Source organism: Anolis carolinensis, chromosome 2 (assembly GCF_035594765.1).
Source record: "Anolis carolinensis isolate JA03-04 chromosome 2, rAnoCar3.1.pri, whole genome shotgun sequence".
In the NCBI taxonomy this organism is placed as follows: Eukaryota; Metazoa; Chordata; class Lepidosauria; order Squamata; family Dactyloidae; genus Anolis; species Anolis carolinensis.
The window spans coordinates 169426763-169449760 of record NC_085842.1 but is presented as its reverse complement, the minus strand read 5'-3'; the positions used below and the strand labels follow the sequence as shown (position 1 = coordinate 169449760).

The 22998-nt window shown below is 39.6% G+C and overlaps 1 protein-coding gene across 7 annotated transcripts in view; it reads right to left on the bottom strand.

Moving 5' to 3' along the window:
• hdac7 (histone deacetylase 7) overlaps positions 1-22998 on the bottom strand; it is a 281863-nt gene that overhangs the window by 92449 nt on the left and 166416 nt on the right. The window contains exon 1 of one of the 7 annotated variants that reach the window (XM_062971061.1): positions 22125-22369. The exons of the other annotated variants lie outside the window; for them this stretch is intronic. The gene's annotated coding sequence lies outside the window, so the exon portion shown is untranslated. Of the gene's footprint in view, positions 1-22124; positions 22370-22998 lie in introns of those variants that run through there. 7 annotated transcript variants of the gene reach the window in all.

The window sequence follows — 22998 nt, the reverse complement described above, 5'->3', positions numbered from 1 at the left end:
CCTATTCCCATGTTTAGGGTGGTTTCTCAGGAATGCCACACCTGCGGCGATCCACCCTTCTACACAACTATGAAATATTGCAAGGGCCCTGGGCTTTGTTGCATCTTTCTCATCCTAGGCCAATTGTGGAGCCCTGGGGCCATTGACCTGATCTCATGTGGGCCCTGGACTAAGCTCTCTACTAAGTTATTATCTCAAACCTGGGCCACCTCTTGACTTTGGTTTTTTGGCCACTTTCAGCATGTGGCTCCTAACAGTTTACTCCTGAGGGAAGGGATTGCCCACTGTTGCTTCCAAAAACTAAGAACGCAGCTATGAGCTGAGCTCAGAAACAAAGATATAACATAGTAAGTACAGAATGTCTTCCTTCACATGTTTACCAAATTATTATTTCATAAACCTCTAGCACAGTGGTTATCAATCTGCCGGTCCCCATATGTTTTTGGCCTAGAACTCCCAGAAATCCCTGCCAGTTTACCAGCTGTTAGGATTTCTGGGAGTTGAAGGCCAAAAACATCTGGGGACCCCAGGTTGAGAACCACTGCTCTAGCAAAATCTCACATACGAATAGGGAACTTTGTAGAATTTCCTAAAGCCAGGTAAATGAGATGATGCTTGTGAGCTCTGTACAGTTATTCGTTCCTCCTTAAAAATAGCAGGAGTGGAATGAATTATGCAGAACCAACAAATAGATGTGCATGAAGTTTTATCTGCACATTACAAAATATGGTCCCCATGTCTGTGCTTTTACGGTACTTGTCAACTGAGGAATTAAGTGAGTGAATCCTCCTGGTCTGCAAAAGCAAAAGCTTCCACTGCTAGATATTAGCCTGTTGGAACAGGAGCAGGAACAGAAAAAAATATAGTAGTCCTAACAACAACTACTACACCAACAGCATCACTGACCCCTTTACAATTCCCTGTCTAGGTTGGAAAGTGCAAGACTATTTGCTGGTCATAAGCTGCCTACATTTGTACTACAAGAATGGTAGTGGGTATGGGAAAGCAGCAGATCAGAATTATCTGCATGCATGCCTGCTTGAAGGTTCACCTGTAGGTAACATTGGAAGAGAACCAATCTCTTGCCTTAAGGTTTTAAGTGCATGAAAGTAAGATTGGAAAGAGTGGCATCTCCATGCCTGAGCTCCTACACACATATAATGTAATACTGATCTTTCATGTTAAGCTGAAGGTTTTGGTTGTTATTGTATGGCCTTAAGTGCACGTGCAGAAAGCATGTCTTCACAATATAACTGTCTCAGCAACATGGGTAGGTCCACCCATTCCTCACCCACTCAGTGCCAGTGCCACAGCCCTAAGGAATCCCACGCTTGCCCGTTACAGAGAGGCCTGGGTGTAGCAAAAGTTCAATGCCTTCCCCATTTGCATGTTTCCACCTGTGCAACTCCACCCAAGACCAGCTGAAATCTCCACTGTGGGGGAGGCCTGAGATACAGGCTCAAATGTGTCAGGATTCCTCACCACTCTTTAAATCTCAGTCTGAAAAAGAAAGTAAGGAGGCGTAGAATCTTATCCTGGAACCTTTATCCCCTCAAATCCAACTTTCCCTTGACATCCTACTCAAAATATGCAATATCATCCAGAAAGACAGATATAGATCACACATTTATATTTCATAAATTTCAGCTCAAGATTTTGTCACAAAAGCAGCTGGTGGCTTCTCTGTAGTGATATCAGTGAAGTGTTGAATTCATGCTATGCCTTAGTCCAAACTTTAAATGAAGTATCCAAGATGCTGAACCATGTGCGTGTTTCAAAACCTTGGTCAGCTCCTGTTAAAGTTAGGATTAAATCCTGGAGATCTTTTGTTATTCTGGAATCTATCAACCACTAGGAGCCCTGGTGGCGAAGTGTGTTAAAGCACTGAGCTGTTGAACTTGCAGACCGAAAGGTCCCAGGTTCAAATCCCGGGAGCGGAATGAGAGCCCGCTGTTAGCTCTAGCTTCTGCCAACCTAGCAGTTCGAAAGCATGCCAATATGAGTAGATCAATAGGTACTGCTCCGGCGGGAAGGTAACGGAGCTCCATGCAGTCATGACCTTGGAGGTGTCTACGGACAATGCCGGCTCTTCGGCTTAGAAATGGAGATGAGCACCAACCCCCAGAGTCAGATATGACTGGACTTAACGTGAGGGGAAACCTTTACCTTTACCTTATCAACCACTACTTTTTGCAATCCTTTATCTTTTAAATCCCAGTTTTTTGCATTTAAAATGTTGGTGTGAACGAGGAGATGTGATAAGAGACCTTACAGGGAGATTTGCATTCATTTAATGGGGTGTTATATATTCTCCCATGCTTGACACATTAATTATATTTTTAAAATACTCAACTTTGTAATATTTGACTTGTTAGTCTGCCAATGTTTTGCAGCAGTCAGATTTTTTCCATCTTCTATTGTTGGTGACAGTTGTTTACATGCAGCTCTTGTGTTGTACCTTTTGTCTTTTTAATATTTTGCTTTAGACTTCCGGTGGGTTGACATGGCGGCAGGTCGGGTCCTCTGAGCGCTCTCTCTCAAGGACCAACGCTCGCAACGGTTGGGTAGAGCCTTTGCTCCCCTCTCCTTGTGGATCGAGGCAAGGAGGGACGCAAGGCCCCTGCACCCCGTTTGAGCCGGCCCCCGAATCGTGTCGGGGGGAGCGGATCCGGGTTGCTGCAGGGGAGCGCGAACCGTAGCGACGGCAGCGGCTAAAACCGCACAGACTGCCAGCCGAGCCCATTTTAACAGACAAGAAGACAACGAAGAGCGGAAAGCCGAGGGAACGTAAGCGTTCTAAATATATCTCTTCCTATCGGACACTAGCTTAAACCTTTTTCTAGAGTATAGTAAAGTGGTGTAACTAAGCCACCGAATCTCCAGCAGAGAGAAGTCGATGACCGAACGGCTCAGTCGTAAGACTAATAGCCTCCCAAACAACAACAACAACAGGGAAATAACTGAAATAACTGAAGTATACTAACTTAACTTAAAGATTTGAATCAGCCTTAACCCGGTGGACCTCTGTGGCCGAACGTGAGAGTCCAGTACCAGTGACGAGCTGTACCGGCCCGTTTGGCAACCTCTGGGGCGCTGCGACGGGCGGTTCCGGGTAGAGAAGACCATCTTGGGCGCTGCGGATCTGCTCCGTCATGGCAGACCGTTCTGGATCCATGTAACCAGCCCGAAACTATACTGCATGGCTTGGAGCAAATTGCTAGATTTATCTTACTCTCAAGTACCCACAAGGCTAGCAATAGACTTCTTAAGGGAAAAAAAAAAAGGAAAAAATATAAATATACACAGTAAATGAACGGAATTAAACTCATCGGACGTTCAGGAGGATTGGGCGGACGCCTCCCTGGGAGTGACAGGCGAAAGGACAGTGAGGAGACCCAGCAAGGAACCGCCATGAATCAACGTCCTTGAGTACTATCGCTGTTATGACTGTTATGACTAATCTCTCCCCCTCCGCACCAAGCAGGCATTAAGAGATTAGAAAACTGGTGTGTGTGTCCGCTGGAAAAGCGGCGAGCGGCGAGCGGCGCGCGGCGCGCGGGAGCTTCTTCACCAAAAGGGAGAGAAGTACTCTATACAAAGCCACAGGAAAGGAAGAACTAAGGACAATTTAACCAATAAAGGAGTATCCTTGGACAATGACTTTTACAGCTGCACCAAGGGGAAAATAACACCAACGAAGAGGACGGAGACCGAACAAACAAGACGAATCAAAACTGATTTATTAGGAATACAATATTGGGAAAGAAGAAACGAAGACCCAAAGAACCTAGGGACTAAAAGCTTAACCATCTCTATCTCTTATTTCTTCTCTAAGAAACTCTCTGTCACTGCTGCTGTCTCTTTCTGTCTCTCTCTGTTCTCTTCTCTTTCTCCCTCCCTCCTCTCTTCCTGTTTCCTCTCTTTTTCTCTTTATCTGTACCCCCTTATCTATCTTCTTCGCTATCTCTTACGTGCTCTCTCTTTCTCTTTGCTTAAGCGTGCTGTGAGCGAGTAATAATGGCAATTCCCAAGACCAAGTTTGATAAAGATCTTAAAGAGAACAAGGGGCTGGGAAGGAGACCTTCACAGTCGGAGGAGATTAACCTAAAAGATATCCTCCGAGAGATACAGAAACTAGCGGAGCGACAAGAAGAACATCAGAAACAAGCTCAGATGAAACTAGACCAACATAGCCAACAACAAAAAGAACTCTACCAAGAAATGATGGATATGAAAAAAGACATTAAGGAGGACATTGGGTATCTGAAAAAGGAAATGATTAAAACTCATAAAGATATTAACGACTTGAAAATGGAAAATCAGAAGCTAATTAAAATTCAAAAGAACCAACAACTAAAAATAGAAAGATTAGAAACTAAAAATGATAAATTGGAGAAACTACAGGAAAGAACTGAACAGCATGAAAAAGAGTTCCAGTTAAGATTTCGAAATATCTTGGAGGATAGTAACGAGGACATTAGACAAATCATTACCAAATTACTTGCCAGTTTACTATTGCAATCGGAAGAATTCATAGAATATGAATTAGACAGAGTCTACAGAATTCAAACTAACTTCTCGAGAAGAAACAAGGTCTCAAGGGACGTGATCGTCCACTTTGTGAGGAAAAAAATACGTGATGAGGTACTGATGAATAACAAACATAATCCGCTAATATACAAAGAGAAAAAGATCATTATTCTGAAAGAATTCCCACAACTAACCCTAAGTAGAAGAAAAAAATACTTCTTTTTAACCGAGGAACTTAAAAAACAGAATATCAGATTTCGGTGGGAAAGGAATGAAGGAATCATGGTCACGCTAAAAGGAGAACGCCACTGGCTAACGAGTGAGGAGAAAGCAAAGGACTTTTATAGAAAACACATACAAGGCAAAGGAAGACACCCTGCAGATTCAACCCCCCCATCGTTAAAAAGGAAAAAACCAAAAAGAGCAAGACACCACTCGCCACAAGAGGGAGGTCCTAAGTCAAGCAATCCAAGCAAACTCTTACAGGCATCAGAGGCGTCGGATGTAGGAGGAGAAGATGAGGAAGACGAAACCAACATAACAGAAGAAGAACTAATAACAGAGGAAGAAGACATAACAACCAGGGAAGAAAACAAGAAAAAAGAAGCGAACGCCGACCATGTCTAAAAATAGATGTAACTTGAACCGCCAGCTAAAATTTTACTCCAACAATATTAACGGAATTAACATTTCAAATAAAAGGAGAATTCTATTTAACCAATTAATTAAGGGAAAATATGATTTCGTTGCTCTGCAAGAAACACATATCACCTCCAAACACGAGGCCCTGCTAGTCAACAGAAAAATTGGAAAAGAATTCTGTTCATCGGAAAAAAAAAAAAAAGGGGAGTGGTACTTTATGTTAATGAAAACCTATCAGCTACACTACAGTTCAAAGACAATGAAGGAAGATTCGTGGCAGTCCTTATAAATTTAGATAGGCAAAAAATTCTCGTTTGCAACATCTACGCCCCTAACGGCCCCCAAAGTCACTTCATTAGAGAATTAAGAAAACAAATAAATAATTCGGACTTTGACCACCTGATCATAGTAGGAGACTTTAACAGTATAATGGACACAAAATTAGATACAAGTAAAAAAATAATGAATAAGAATTATGCCAAAACAAGATTGATTTCACAAAATTTTAGAAATTTAAAGGAAGAATTCCACCTGCAGGATATATGGAGATTACACAATTCAGAAACCAAAGACTATACTTTTTACTCCCATAGGCATATGTCGTGGTCAAGATTAGATATGATTTGGCTATCAAACTCCCTCTGCGCTAAGGTAGACTCTATTAAAATCTTGCCCAGAGATAAATCGGATCATTGCCCATTAGAAATGTACCTAAATCAAAAGAAACCGGGATATAAGTGGAGATTAGATGAAAACCTTCTTAAAAAAGAAGAGGACATAGACAAATGTAAAAAATTGACACAAGAATATTTTAAATTCAATTGGATACCAGAAACAAAAGAGCACATTGTATGGGACTCATTCAAAGCAGTTCTAAGGGGCCACTTTATCCAGCAAAAGGCAATAAGAAACAAATTAAAGAATGCACAAATAGACACAATAAACAGAGAAATAACCCAAGTAGAAAAGAAAATGAAAGAGAAACCCAAAGATCAAACACTAGTAAAGCAACTGTGGGGATTGAAAAATAATAAAAAGAACCTGGAATTGGAACAAGTAGCGAAACAACTGAAGTTCATTAAACAACATCACTTTGAAAATGCTAACAAGCCAGGTGCTTGGTTAGCGCGGAAAATTAGGCAAAAAACGCAGAAACAACATATAACAGTGATTAGAAAAGAGGGGATGATCTTAACAACAGATAAGGAGATTAGGCAAGAATTCCAGGAATTCTTCAAACAACTATATCAAAAAAATGCCATCGATTTGGATGAAATTTCACAATACCTGAGCAATCAAGGTCTACAAAAAATATCAGAAAATCAAAGGGAACAGTTAAATAAAGCCATATCTAGCGAGGAAATTAAAAAGGCCTTAAAACAGATGAGACCCAGATCAGCGCCAGGTCCTGATGGATTTACACTGAATTTCTATAAAATTCTGGCAGATGACATTATGCCCTACCTAAAGGAAATAATGAATATGGCACTGAAAGACAAGATAATACCGAACTCTTGGAAACAAGCGGACATTATAGTGATCCCAAAAAGCGACACAAACCCCGCAAATGTAAGGAATTTTAGGCCAATATCATTACTGAATACAGACTATAAAATCTTTTCAACAATCCTTGCAAATAGATTCAAAATATTTCTGAACAATTGGATAGGGACTGAACAAAAAGGCTTCCTACCAAATAGATATATGAAAGATAATGTTAGGTGTGTATTAGATATTATAGAATATTATGAAACATTCCATCAAAAAGAATTGGCCTTGATAACAATTGATGCTGAAAAAGCCTTTGATAACTTAAATTGGGAATTTTTTAAATTGCTGCTAAGAGAATTGGATATGGGCTATTACTTTATAAATGCAATCGAGGCGATCTATACTAACCAAGAAGCAAAATTGTTAATTAATGGGCAACACTCAGAAACTATCCAAATTGAAAAAGGAACAAGGCAGGGATGCCCCCTTTCCCCCCTCATTTTTATATTTGCTTTAGAAATTTTGATTAGAAATATACGGAATGACGACCAATTAAAAGGTACTAAAATTAGAAGCCAAGAATACAAAATCCGCGCCTTTGCTGATGACATAGTTTGTTTTATTGAAGACCCCCGTAGACACATAAAAAAATGGATTAACAACATGGAAAAATTCGGCAGAGTAGCGGGTTTTTTCATTAATAAGGAAAAAACAAAAATTCTGACCAAAAATATAGTACAGGAAAATCAAGGGAAATTGGAAGAAGCCACAGGATTTAAGACGGTCGCGAAAGTTAAATATCTCGGAATTTGGATAACTGCCAAAAACGCCCAATTACTAAAAAACAATTATCAAAGTAAATGGAAGGAAATAAAAACCGACTTACAGAATTGGCAAAATCTAAATATCTCCCTCCTAGGAAGAATAGCGGTCATTAAAATGAATGTACTCCCGAAATTAATGTATCTATTTCAAAATTTACCCATTTTAAGAACACAAAAAGTATTTCAGGATTGGAATAAAGATATCACAAAATTTGTATGGAAAGGCAAAAGGCCGAGAATAAAATATAATATTATGACTGATGCAACAAAAAGAGGGGGCTTTGGATTACCAAATATAAAACTTTATTACGAAGCCTGTGTTTTAAACTGGGTGAGGGATTGGATAGCACTAAAAGATAATAACATACTGACCTTAGAAGGCTTTGATCTCCGACGAGGGTGGCACGCGTACGTGGGTTACGACAAAAGAAAGGTTGAAAAGAACTTTGGCAACCACTTTATTAGAGCTGCTCTAATAAAAGTGTGGGAAAAGTACAAAAAGAGGTTCTATAATAAAACCCCTTTATGGATCTCTTCACTCGAATCATCTCAAAGACATATTTTACAATGGCCCGCCTGGCCTCGGTATAAAGATCTATTGGTAAAAAACAACGGGACTTATAACTTGTTACCACAAGAAAGGTTAAAAGAAAAATTTAAAAATATGTCCTGGTTCCAATATGCTGTCATCAAGGAACAATACACTAAAGATGCCTGTATAGGCTTCAATGATTCCAACTCCGTGTGGGACAGAATTATGCTAACCGAAAAGAAGGTCATTTCTAAAATCTATGATACATTATTAGAGTGGTCAACAGAAACGATAACAATTAAAAGCTGTATGATTACCTGGGCTAGAAATATCGGACACCCAATCATGTTAGAGGACTGGGAACGGTTATGGAACAAAAAACTGAAATACACCTATGCCACGGAATTAAAAGAGAATTGGCTAAAAATTTTCCATCGTTGGTACATGTCTCCCAAAAAACTCGGACAGATGTACAAGTCCTATAATAGCACCTGCTGGAAATGTAAAACGCATGAAGGATCATTCTTCCATGTCTGGTGGTCTTGCGAGAAAACTAAAAGGTATTGGAAGATGATCCACGAAGAGACACAAAGTATCTTAAAGAAAAACTTTCAAATTAAACCAGAATATTACCTTTTGGGAATAACAAACTCAGACTTACAGTTTGATAAAAATGACGACATTTTATTTATGTACAGCTCCACAGCGGCAAGAATAGTTTTCGCAAGAAATTGGAAAATGGCTGAACTTCCAACGAAGGAAGCATGGCTTCAAAAACTGATGGAAATACAAGAAATGGACAAATTGACTTTTCTGTTGAAAGAGTCCAGAGGAAAGGGAACTGAACAAACAAATTGGGAGAAGCTCAGAAATTATATTTCACATTGAAGACAGAAAGGACAATCTTAAATAGATGACTGTAGTACCCGATATGGAGGATAAAGGAAGACCATCACCCCCGTCACCCTCTCCTCTTACCCCCAGAACCTCTTCTTGTTATCCCTCCCATCCCCTTCCTTAAGACCCCCCTACCTCTCTTGCTTTTTCTTTCTATCCCTACTTTACCATTCTTCCCCTCCCCTGCCCCCCCTCCCCGATACCCACCACATTGTTTTAATTAATGTACCTGTAAAACGTTAATAAAGATTATTCTAAAAAAAAAAAAATAAAAAATAAAAAAATATTTTGCTTTAAATGTGTGTTTTGAACTTTTTTGACTTTGTACTTAAAATAAAATTGTTTGGTCACATGTGCTTTAAAAACTTTTGTTTGCTAAAACTTAGCTGTACTTTGTTTTTAACTTGTAAGCCATCATGGGGAGAGGAGTGGTATAGATTAATGAAATGAATAAATCAGCCATCTGTCTCAAGAAGGAAACAAAAGTCTTTTAGACTATTCTGGTGGAGGATAAGGGGAGCTAAGAGTTCACAAACACTGATATCCAGTTATATGTTATCTACCATTGTTATATACCTTGATTGTAAAGATACTGAATGTCTAGCAATGCTTTAAGCAAAAAATAAAGTCAGTAAGTTTAATTAAAATGAGGCAACTGTTCAAAAATGGGGCACGAACATTCTGAGTCACTCTCATTCCAATAACAGAGTGACTTAAGCATCTGCACCTAAAGGATCACAGAGCTCACCATCCCCCCAAAGTCCTGGCTGCAATATGTTCCAGTGTCTTCATGTAGCCAACCCACAACACAAAGTCTCTGGGAAGCTTACAAAAGAAAAAACAATATTAAAATACAGAGCAACACTATTCAAACTAGTAAAAAAAAGTAAAACACAAATAAAATACATGTTTTAAAATGAGAAGCCAGGTTATAAGATGTATATTGCTTAGAAAACCAAGGTGAACAAAAAAGACCTTCAATTAGCTCTCAAAATACTGCACACATGGCACTAGGTCAGTGGTTCTCAACCTGGGGTCCCCAGATGTTTTTGGTCTACAACTCCCAGAAATCCCAGCCAGTTTACCAGCTGTTAGGACTACTCCAAGTTGAAGGCCAAAAACATCTGGAGGCCCCCAGGTTGAGAACCACTGCATTAGGTGAAGACCTATGACAGCCTTCTCCATTTTGGCATCCTTTAATTTTTTTGGCCTTCAGCTGCCATCAGCTTCAGCTAGCTTGTTCAATGATTAGAAATGGTGAATGTTAAAATTATAAGTTCTTGGACAGATTGCACAAGACTGTTTTGTTAGAGGGATATTCCCAAAACCTGGATGGTAGTTTGTGGTGATCTCTCTAATGCCGAATGCTAACATTAAACATCAGAGCTGGGATGGGAATTTGGTAGCCCTCCAAATGTAGAATCCTAGGGTTGGAAAAGACCAGAAAGTCCATCCAGTCCAGCTGGCCTACTTTTTGCTCATTGGAGTAAAAGCAGATTTAGACTATGGAAGTCAAGTTTTCTTTCTAAGCTACCTCTCTATTCCATATTACCCTACTACAACACCATCTGCTCAGTCTTGTAAAAGATTAGGCACAATGACAATTACAAGCAGTCCCCAAGTAATGAAAAAGATAGTTTCTGAAGGTTTGTTCTTAAGTTGAATTTGTTTGTAAGTCAGAAACTTGACATTTTAAGTGTAACTCTAACAACATATGTGTTGGATAGCACAAGGAAGCTTTAACACCCCTGTGGTGTTTGTGTTGTTATCTGTGTCCCTGATCAAAAGATTTCATCTCACATTCTCTCCCTGTGATAGTTGGATTTTGTAAAAAATGGCTTGTTGTGGAAACAAGGATCCATGAGAAAGCTTCAGTAGAGACTACTTTTTCCTATGATAACTCTTCCAGGAGCGAATTTCCCCTCCAAGGGTAGATTTCTCTCACTTCCTCTTGTCTCAGCCCCGTTCTTAACTATGAGTCATTTGTAAATCGGATGTTTGTAACTCGGGAACTGCTTATACTTGTATTTAAGTTTTCCAAGTTTTTTTCCTTACTGGCACTGATTCCTTTAACATCACCTAGATCTAGCACAGCAGGTTAAACCATAAGCTGCAGTAAATCTTGTTGATCAAGAGGTTGACAATTTGAAGCCTGGGTCAGGATGAGCTCCTGGCCTTAAGCCCAGCTTCCGCCTACCTACGGTTCGAAAGCAAAATGTGAGTAGATAAATAGGTACCGCATGAAAAAGGGGAGGTATTTTTAAGGCCCCCATAAGGAAATGCAGGAAAAATGGCAACGATTCGATCAAAGGAGGAAATTTACGAACAAAGCTCTTTGGTAGGGAGATGGAGCAACAGCACCTCCCCCCCCCCCCGATGGCCGGAACCAAACGCGTCTCCAAGATGCCAAAGATGGGAAAAGCCTATATACCTCTATCTATGTACAATTGCTTGTCTTGTCTGTATATAAACGGCATTGAATGTTTGTTGTATATGTATGTTCTATGATCCATCCTGAGTCCCCTTCGGGGTGAGAAGGACGGAAAATAAATGCTATAAACTAATAAATAGATTAAAAGGCAATAATGTCTTATTTCCATAGAATGAAAAGATTCATCTGCTAATATCTCCATGCCAAGCATCAGTTACTGACATGGGAACAGTTTAACATACTTGCAGAGAGCAGAAGAAAAGAGAGGATGGGGCATTAAGACTGAAATTTCATGAAAGACAACAATGAAAGGGGAATGGTGCCCACAAAGTTCCTTGACTGAATTCCTTAAAGTCTACCTTCAGGTTGGCAAGGAGCCCAACTGATTTTAATCGCATCCCAAAGAGTACTTTACTCCCACTTTTCAGATTATTTCTGTTTAACTGGCAAGGGAAAAGAAAGAATGTTAGTGCCCTACACCCTGAAGCATATGGTGATCTGCCAAGTGGCACACAAGTGGGCAAGATTTCGACTGATGGGCAAATTAAAAGGCCAGCAAGGAAGTGCACAACACAAGATTTCTGCAAGGACCTTTTCAGCTTAAGATTAATATCTTCAGTCAACAATTAGAAATCCTATATTTTAACACTTATGTAGAAGATGGAACTTTGGCTTGCATTATAAGCTACTCCTGCCGAAATCTCACTGTGGATCCAGAAGATATAGTGTGGACAATCTTCTTCTTCTGTGCCTTCAAGTCATATCTGACTTATGGTGACCATATCATGGGACTTCCTTGGAAAGATTTGTTTAGAGGAGGTTTGCTATTGCCTTCCATTGAGGATGAAAGAAACTGACTTGCCCAAGGTGACTGATGAGTTACCGTGGCTGAGCAAATATTTGAACCCTGGTGTCAAGAGCTTTACACTGTAGAATTAATGCAGTTCGACGCCATTTCAACTGCCATGGTTCAATGCTATTAAATCCTGGAAGTTGTAATTTAGTGAGGCACCAGCACTCTTTGGCAGAAAAGGCCAAAAAACTGTAATACTACAACTCTCATAATTCTATAGATTGAGCCATGGCAGTCAAAGTGTGTCAAACTGCATTACTACTACTGTTACTACTACTCTTAGTCCAGCACTCAGACTATTACACCATGCTGGCTCTCTTGGCCAATCTAGCTAGGCTGAGTTGATCTAAGAAGAATCAGTGTGCCATGCAGATGGTGGATGTTTCTTTTTCCATTTAAAAGATTTTTAAGCCATTGTAAGGCAGTCCTTGCATCTGAATAATTACCAGCAATCAGTATTGTAACATTTCTAGGCAAAACGACTAAGTGTGTGGTGGCAAGTACAGCTCCAGACATGTCTGAATGAAAGAGGTTGCCTAGATCCTTATCAGACTAGCTTCAGGCTCAGTTTTGATACTCAAACTCAGTTAACCTCGATGGATCACTTTTGCTGGGAGACAGAAAGGTAGAATATGACCCTGCTGATCCTTCTGGACATTTTAGCTGCTTCAGATGCTTTCAGACACTTTGTCGTTTTATCTTGACAAACTGGGGACTGGGGAAGGGAATTCTCTTGCAAATGGTTCCAGTTCAACCCATCAACCAGGACTCAGAAGTGAATTACACACTATCGCTCCTGTTTCTGGACCTATCCTAGAAGCATCTACAATAGACCTGCACAACCTGTAGCCCTACAGGTGTTTTGGACTTCAGCTCCCAGAATTCCTGGCCATTGTTAGAGCTTCTAGGAGTTAGAGGCCAAAGCACCTGGAAGGCCTCAGGTTGTGCAGGCTTGATTGACAATGTTCATCGCTAAGGAACATCTGAGGAAAGTCTAGAGTTCTAGTTCTAGACATCCAGGCATCTAGAATGCCGTGTTAACAATAAACTGGTGCCACCTCTACTGATTCTCTTCAACAAAGGCAATTCAAAGTTCTGAAGACTTGCAATTTTGTTTTCCCAATGTGTTGGGGATTTTTCTTTTTTCGTATCAGGAGCGACTTGAGAAACAGCAAGCCGCTTCTGGTGTGAGAGACTTGGCTGTCTGCAAGGATATTGTTGAGGGGACACCCGGATGTTTTGATGTTTTACCATCCTTATGGGAGGCTTCTCTCATGTTCCCGCATGGGGAGCTGAGGCTGACAGAGGGAGCTCACCCGCTCTCCCCGAATTCGAACCCTGCGGCACAAGGGTTTAACCCATTGCACCACTGGGGGACTGGTAACATATCTGTGTCCACTGGCCATAAGAGTTTCTTTCTGATGGCATGTGGATCAGTACTGGTCTGTGAGCCACTACTTAATGTAGTACTGTTCAATGCCATTGCTTAAAATGACAATGAATGATCCAAGTGAAATCATTAACCTGAGAATGCTCGGGAGATTGCATACTCTAAGAAAAGTATCATATATATTTGAAATGCACATATGCATGGGTATGAAGACTATAAAATAAGATAAGAACACACACCAATCATGGAATAACAATAAAAGCAAGCAGTACAGAATATCAATATTGAAGGCACATAATTGGCTTACATTTTATTTCAAGTCCCATTTTTAAACCCTAGATCCCTAAAAAGATATTTTTCAGTGTATATGCTAGAGAACCTGTTTCTTGTCGGACAAAATCAGATGGTACACTATTACTTCCAAAAGACAGTCTGTTCTAAGGGAATATAGATTGATGGGGACAGTAAAACTGGACTCCTTTGATTTGAGGTGAATAACTCTGTCCTTGGATAAAACCCATTATAAGGTTTTCATAAGAGGCATGCCAGAATGGTTTAACAGTGCCCTCGTCTATGCAGGACTAGCAAAAATGTGCTAAAATATCACTGCCATAGTTCCCAAGATGTGTGCTGACAATGTCACCCCATCACTAGACTTGCAGTTGGCCAACCCTTTTCCCCATTCCACAACTGCTGACACTCAGTACCTGCCTGGAAACCAAAATTACTCTTATCCCTCTGAATTAATCTAGCCAAAAGACCAGTAGGCTACTATCATAAGTGCCTATGCACCAACACTAGAAGCTGACAAAAATATTAAGGAAAAAATCTACTATCAGCTGGATACCATCCTATCTGAGTCTGAGATACCTAAGGAGAACTAAAATTATCCTCCTGGGTGATTTTAATGCAAGAGTTGGGTGAGATTTCAACCTGCGGCCAGGAACTAAAGGGAAAGAAGGGGTTGGAAACAGCAAGTTGTATGACATCTTACTTCTCATTAAATGTGCAGAACACAACCTTGCAATCACCAATACTCTTCCAACAGAAAAATAAGTTTAACACATCAGGGAATCATCCTATGTCAAAACACTGGCACCTCTTACACTATAAAATTATACATGCCAGAGAAAATTTTAATGTAAGAAAATACCCCAGATTAAAACATTCAGTGAAATGTTTTCCTTTTTGTGTTTTTAACTGGTCAAGATCAGGGTAAAACCCATCATTTAATGAGCCGAAATTAAGTGGGCAGAAGATAGAGTATTGTAGTAGGATTACCAGAGATGTCTAACTCCCAATTCTCTAACAAACTCAAGAACTGAAAGGCTCCTATAGTTCCAAATTGGGCTGCTGAAGATGAATGCTAAGGAAATACCAGGAATAGATTTGTGCATGCAAAGGACTATTGAACTTGATATTACTATAGTCAGCACTCCACAACCACTGGGATTAGCAGCACAAGACCCTGTTTTTCATGTGAATGTAAACTGCTTTTAAAAAAATCTAATTATCATTTGGGAAGGGCAAGAACCCTATTTTAATTACTGCTGTTTCCTTCTGAGCTGTACTTTTTAAAACCTGTTATTAATATTTTCAGGTTAAATAAATTAAAACCACCTTTTTGGCAGAGGTCCTGCCCACAATGCCTTAAGTTCTATAGGGGTACTTCACATGGCAGCAACATGCCAGGCTATGTACTGTTGTCTCATGAGCCTTGGTCAACCTTTAAAGCAGTGTTTCTTAAACTGTGCTCCTCCCGAAGTTTCAGTTTACCAGCTGTTAGGAATTGTGGGAGCTGAAGTTCAAAACATTTGGAGGAGCACAGTCTGAGAAACTGCTTTAAAGCCAACCTACATGACACTGAAAGTTAACGGGAAACTCCTTGAATAAAGCAATACTGATTTAAACATGCAAAAATTAGAACTGCTTGTATAACCAAGGGTGAATTCTGAACTATGTGGATGTTATAAATATATGGGGATAGTTTAATAAAAAATATTGAAACAGATGCTTTAAAAAAGTCTCAAACGTTTTGTTTTCTGCCTTCCAATCGATTTCCAATAGAAAAACTCTCTGATCTAGATGTACTTGAGAAAAGAGACAACTCCTGAATCAATCAATGGATATGACCATCTTAACACTGTATAGCCTTAATTTTGAGGATAACACAATTCCTGCTTCTAGCATCATTATCTGAATTGTGGAGCATGTTTCCAAAAGTTACCAAATCCATCTGAACAAATTTTACAGGAACCAAAAACAAACAAGCAAAACCAAAATATGTTAAGGATATGTACTCTTTTACCATAAAATGCACTTTTCCAAGTAATGTGATACATTGTTAATTTCGATCTGTACATAATATTCTGCTCCTAAACAACATGTTGCCACTTATTTTATTTATTATTATTATTATTATTTTTTGGATTTGGTATTTTTGGAAACAAACTTCACAATTATGTTCTTAGATGCTGGGAATCACTAAAAAGGCAAAAACCTAAACATTTGAAGCTTTCTATAAATACCTATTTTGTATAATTTCATTAAATTACTATTGGCCCTTCACAATTTGAACTAGATGTTCTTTTTAAAAAAATGTTGGAAAACAGTTCAGATCAATTTATACTTCCTAGCCTGCAATGATAAATGTGAATGGAGATTGACAAATAAAAGTGAAACTCTAAAAGGTACAAGGCAAGGTTGTGCATTGTCAGCACTGTTGTAGATTTTAGGATTTAAAGTTTTGATTAGGGATATAAGGTATGAAAGTTAGAAAATGGGATCCTTTTGGAGTTTTGGGTTTTTATGCTTCCTCAAAGTCCATCATTGTGGACACACACTTTCCTATGTCCTTGTCTCTTCTCTTCAAAGAATTGAACGTGAGCAAATCTGCTTAGAGAAAAGCTCTGTAACAGCATCTCATCTTTTCATTTTGCTTTTTGGGATTGTTTTTGGTGAAAGGGGCCTCTAAAGAGCACAATGTGTGTACCACCTACCGGCATTTCCCCCATAATGTAACATGAGCTTCCCTGAACAGAAAACAGCAAAACCCTCTGTTTGGGAACTAGTTGCACAGACAGCTGTTCCCATGTCAGCCCCAGAGAATCTGAAATACCAAACAGGAAAGGCAATCTCTCTCAGTTGGTATAGGGGTATTTAATTTTCATTTGTTTCAGTTCTTTAGCCCACCCTGATGCTGGAGACTCAGGGCAGAGGCCAACAATGGATTTAATGAATAGTCAAAACAAAACTTAAACCAACAATCAACCACCAAAATAACATCCTGCTGGTCTGCAACCTCATGCACATACAACACACTTGCCAATTTTCAATTGTTTCTCTTTCTATAGAGTTATGAAAGACCTATGAATTCCAAATGATACAAAGCCCAAAAATGACTTGCTTAGCTGTGTGAACTCAGGACAGGGGATATCACCAAAATGTCTCCCTTAACCATTGAGATAGAAGGAAGAAAAAGTAATTCTGGCTACTCCTTCTGCCTTCCAGTTATGAATCAGTCAGTATCCTTTATTTCGGTCAACAAACCATTGGCTAGGATCAAGTTACAGTACAATGATGGAATACAGCATTTGAGTAATTTATGACATTGCATTTGGCTTATGGTTAATAACAGGTATGTACAATCTCTATTGGCTATTTGACTATCTTTATAATCTAAAACAAAAACTGTTTGCAGATTAGTAAACTGTCCCCTAGATATAGTTATGAATCTCATCCTAGGGGACATGACATTTGAGGCCTCTAGAGTCACGTTTTGTTGCAGCATTTACACAGATCTGAGGTGTCTCTACACTGTAGAATGAATGCAGTTGGGCAGCACTTTAACTTCCATAGCTCACTGCTAAGGAATCTTGAGAGTTGTAGTTTTACAAGATCTTTAAACTTCTCTCCCAAAGAGTGTTTGAAAAGAAGGCCAAAGATAATATACATATCCAAGTATTCCATAACATTTAGCTATGGAAGTTAAAGTGATGTCAAACTGATTTATTTATTTATTTATTATTTATTTATTTACAACATTTCCACCCCGCCCTTCTCACCCGAGGGGACTCAGGGCGGCTTACAACAACTGGCAAAATTCAATTCCACACAAAATCAGTAAAAAACAACAACATATTTAAAACAATTAACAATAATAATTAATTATTATTAATAATAATTATTAATTATTAATTATAATTAATTAATTATAATTTAATTTTACCAAACTTAGAAATGAAATAGATAATTTTACAGCACCCCTCAGGAATGTCCCCATGTTTCAACCAAATGTTAGTTGCAGTATTTTTTTAACAGATAGAAAAAAAGCAGCTGTAAAGACCTTTTCAACAAATTACTGTATTTTTTTCTAGTTGGGGTGCCTTTTGGTCCACACACTGTAATGTAATGAAGCAATTTTTTTTTTAAAAAAAGTCTCTTCTCTTTTGTGATTGATGAGAGAAATGTGTGAGAGAAGTACCTTCTCACCCATAGGGAGGTAACTCTTCTTTCTTTTTGAAAGAAGCTGTGAGTAATTTTAGTGAAGAAAATCTTCAAAACGACACTGTTTTCAAAACCTTGAGACTTTTGTGAACAGTAGCTATGTACAGAAAATCTAATCTTTTACACAGGAAACAATGTTAGTGCTGTTTTGAGCAGAAATAAATTTTTGCACAGAACTGCAAGATTCTTGTCAAACTGACAGACTATTATCAGTCTATGTTTCTTTTAATCCGGGTTTTTCAACAACTTCAAAATATGGGTTTTGGTTATTTTTTAGACTAGATCGGAACACAATTTCTATTCAAACCCATTACTCAATGGTAGGAGGCCAGTAAAGGCCCATTCCATTGTGGCTGTCCAGGAAAAAACTGTGGGATGGATGGATCTAATGACACCACTATGGAGTAGAGACTTAATTCAGGATCAATCGTGGCTACAAACAAAGAAATCCATGCTACAAACCTTAAACTGCTCATTTACCATGCAGTCCAAGAAAAAAAAAATACAGAAACAAAGCATGTCTTCAAAGCACAGAAAGAGAAGAAGCCTACCAAAGAAAGTGTAAGAGCTCTTTGACCACTGTGGATTAAGAGCTGGTCTTAATATACAGCTAATGGATCTTAACTGCCACTTCAGGACCAAGGCACTCAAAAAGACCACATCTTGATAAGAAAGGTTGCAAATAAAGAAATTGCTATTCTTTAACCTGAGAGAACCCATCTCTAGGAATTTCTACCGGTAGGTCTTTACGCATGACTTTATGGTTTACTTCCACTAGAAGCTGACTACAGAATCCACAGAATTATAGAGTTGGAAGAGACTGCAAGCGAAATCTAGTCAAATCGCCTTCTGCTGTACAGGAACACACAATCAAAACACTCCCAACAGATGGTCACATGGCTCATTTTAACTCTTCCAGAGAAGGAACTGCACAACACACCAAGATAATGTATTTCTACCACTGAATAGCTCTTAAAGGTAAAGGTTTCCCCTGACGTTAAGTCCAGTCATGTCTGACTCTGGGGGTTGGTGCTCATCTCCATTTCTAAGCCGAATAGCCGGCGTTGTTCATAGACACCTCCAAGATCATGTGGTCGGCATGACTGCATGGAGCGCCATTACCTTCCCACCAGAGTGGTGCCTATTGATCTACTCACATTGGCATGTTTTCGAACTGCTAGGTTGGCAGAACCTGGAGCTAACAGCGGGTGCTCATTCCACTCCCGGGATTTGAACCTGTGACCTTTTGGTCTGCAAGTTCAGCAGCTCAGTGCTTTAACACACTTCGCCACCTACTGTCCTACTGTCAGTAAATTTTCTGAATAATCTACTGTACAACTGATCACACAAAACTTTTGTATTTTCATATGCAGTTTCTAAACCAAAAATACACAACAAGAAACTGTACACATTGATGGTGGGAACCGTCATGTCAACCAGCATGCATGCAGCTTCCAGGTTGTACAGATTACTCAGTTTAGGATGTTTGCTGCCTGCTGTGTGAGCCCACACACAAACATTGATCCAGTAAATGATTCCACCCCAGCAACTTGCAGTTTGAGGAAAGTTTCTGCGCCACATGAAAGCAAGCCAATTCCTTGGATACTTCCTGATCAAGTGTTCAGATTACAATTACAACAGGGAAACATATACGCAAACACATATGCACTGAACCTACCACCCCGGGTGTATAACCACTTGGCATCAGGCACTTATTTGTCTAGCCTTGGCAACTGACCACTTTCTGTGCCTTTCTGCCACGCCTTTCAGAATGCAACAATAACAACAACAAATGGAAACAGCAACATTTGGTGGTAACACCACAACGTGTAGGTGCCAAGAGCAGGGTGTGGAATAGCTTCTCCTTTGCCCTAGGTTCCTGTTGCTACATCTCTTGATAGCTAGAGCCAACTAAAGTTTGCCAGGGGCAATCTTGGCTTCCCAAGCCATGAGAATTGTATTTTTTTTCTTTCCACAAAGCTATTATCATTAAAATACACACACACATCTACATGTCTACCTATTTTGCTGAAGCTGCAATCTATACATAGAGCCCACTCTAAAAACAAAACTCCTCAAACCAATGGGGCTACTTTAGACACAATATGGTCTATGGACTGTAGAGTTTAGCTATTTCTAAGAGCTCAAACAAAAACAAAAGAGGGCTTACTATTGCAGTGGGAAAAACAGGGTAAAGGAGTAAGGGAGAGGACAACTTTGAATAAATTCTTCATCTTGATAAAAAATAGTGCAAAAATTCCAGGACAATTTCTTATATTTACTAAATGGTTTAGAAAAACCAAATTGAATATAGGTCTGCATCAGAGAGGCAGCCACGTTAGCTTGTAGTTGCAAAAATGATAAAAACACACATGGCACCAGAAAGAATACTGTAATTATTATAGTACAGAATATTGTATTTATTACAGCTCTCTTGGGCAAAAGCCTACCTTCAGGAAAATGTATTAGAGTACAAGTTTTTGTGGGCAAGGGTTTGCACACACAAGGGGGGAAAACCCTTTCATGTTGCACTTCATGCATCAGGATCTAGGGCACCAAAGTTTATGCTACAATCCTAAAATCACTTACTGGATTCAGTGAGAGTCAGTCCTAATGAACCTCTGAATAAAGACATAAAAGACTGCATTACATTAGGGCACAGCTTTGGAGAAAAGGTGGGTATACATAGAAATTTAAACATTTCCCAATTTGAATTTAATCCAAGGGTTTTGACCTTCCATTCCCTATCCAGTATGGTCAAAGGGTGATGGTAATAGGAATCCAAAACATCTGGAAGGATCTAGGTTACAAAACAGTGAGTTGGTCTAAACATTGTCTCTCTGAAAATATGCAACAGTTAATGCCATTGATGGAGTTGATCGACTATGGTGTACAAAAAACATAGTCAATGTCCCCTTCCGGTTGTTTCTGGGACTAATTCCCATCAGCCCCTGCCCACCTGATCAGTGGCAGATATGTAGGGTAGAAAGTTTTCTTGGGAAAATTTGATGCTGTATTTTTTTGCAGAAAGTTTGTACACTTATCCATAGTTGTCTAGACTGTTGTACTGCAATCAATAATGTCAGCTGGGAGACATATAGCAATTAGTTCAACACCCAAATCACTACACCGCACTTTTTAAGTAAAGTCTGAATGTAAGGCTTTAGGTAGTGTGTCACTTGTGCCTAGCTAACCACTAGGGATGTGCACAATATATGTTTTCTTCGTTTCCTTCGTGCATTTGTTTCGTGCCGACTGTTCGTCGACACGAAACAAATGACGACATTTTCGTAGGAAATGAGAGGCGACACAAAATGAAAGCCACACAGTCATCATGCTTGCTTTCATTTTCCTTTTGTTTCAGCAGCGTAACAATAAGCAGGTTCTGACAGAGGGCTGCTTTCCCATTACAGCTGATGTATACCAATGGGTGTTAATAACATTTGTTCACAAGAAGGCTGTAAAATGCCAGCAGCAAAGAGACCAGAATGCTGGAACAAACAAGGTGACATCGTTCCAAACCTGAAGTACTGCCTAGAGGTATGTCCCAAGGATGCCTCAGGCCAGGTTCTCTTTTCTCTAGCCACAATGTCTACAATTTAAGAGATGCCACATACCTCCTAATCCTATTCCAGCTTTTCTTGCATCAAAAAGATAAGGAGTCAAAGGCAGAAGTACTGATTAGCAGAAGATTTCTCAAGTACATAATTCAGATTCCCCTTATCCCCAAAAGTAAAAAAAAATTCAAAGGATGACCCGAGGCCAGGGTTGTTCCAACCTAGCCCAGTAAGCAGTATGGTTGGTTGACTATAGTGGCAGAACTGAAGGGATTCAGGACCAAATGGATGATTCCAGTCTTGCCAATCTTCACATTACCTTTTGTGGATATTAAGTATGTGCTGTTATAGCCATTGTGTTCCTCTAATTTCCCCAACTGCAGACCATTTCTAGTTTTTCCATGCACTTTTATGGGGTAAGGAGACTGTGACTGGGGGAAGCTGCATGAAGAGGAAAGGAAAATGAGTTACCTGCCTCATAGCCAATTGTTCCAAAGATTGGAGAGTACAACGGTACCCATCAACTATGATTTCATCAGTAGTAACATTTTCACCTCATTCATTACTATGGAAGAGGGAACATCCATGAACCTGCTGGCAACTTAAGTCACCTGAAGCTCAGTTTGTAGTCCAGCCCTATTGTGAGGTCATATAGACAATGCAGTGGCTTTTCAGTGGTGGCACAAAGATCCCAGGATACCATCTCCTTGGAAATCTGGATGGCACATTTAGATGATATTTGAAAACTTGTTGCTACGTATTTCAACAAGGCATTCTTTTTGGAGCTTTCTTTTTCCTGCCCTAATGCTGCACTTGACTTTTGACCTGCTCTTTCAGATCTGGTTTTATCTGCTGTGGTTTTTAATTGTTTGCTTCTTATGATGAATGCGTGCTATTTTATGTTTTTAAAGTTTTATTGATCTTTTGGTTTTGTACAAGCGGTTTCCTGCGTCTTCAAACAAAGAAGTGAGCTGTGTTTTTGTTTTTCACCTTTGAGAAACAGGAGAGTGTGGTAGCAATCTTTCATGGTATCCATGGTTTTTAGAGGTGACAGTGAGCTCCCGGTGGCGTAATGGGTTAAACCCTTGTGCCAGCAGGACTGCTGACTAATAGGTCGGTGATTCGAATTCAAAGCAATGGTATTCCCCATAGTAACCTATGGATGCGAGAGCTGGACCATAAGGAAGGCTGAGTGAAGGAAGATAGATGCTTTTGAACTCTGGTGCTGGAGGAAAATCCTGAGGGTGCCTTGGACCGCAAGAAGATCCAACCAGTCCATCCTCCAGGAAATAATGCCCAGATGCTCACTGGAGGGAAGGATATTAGAGGCAAAGCTGAAATATTT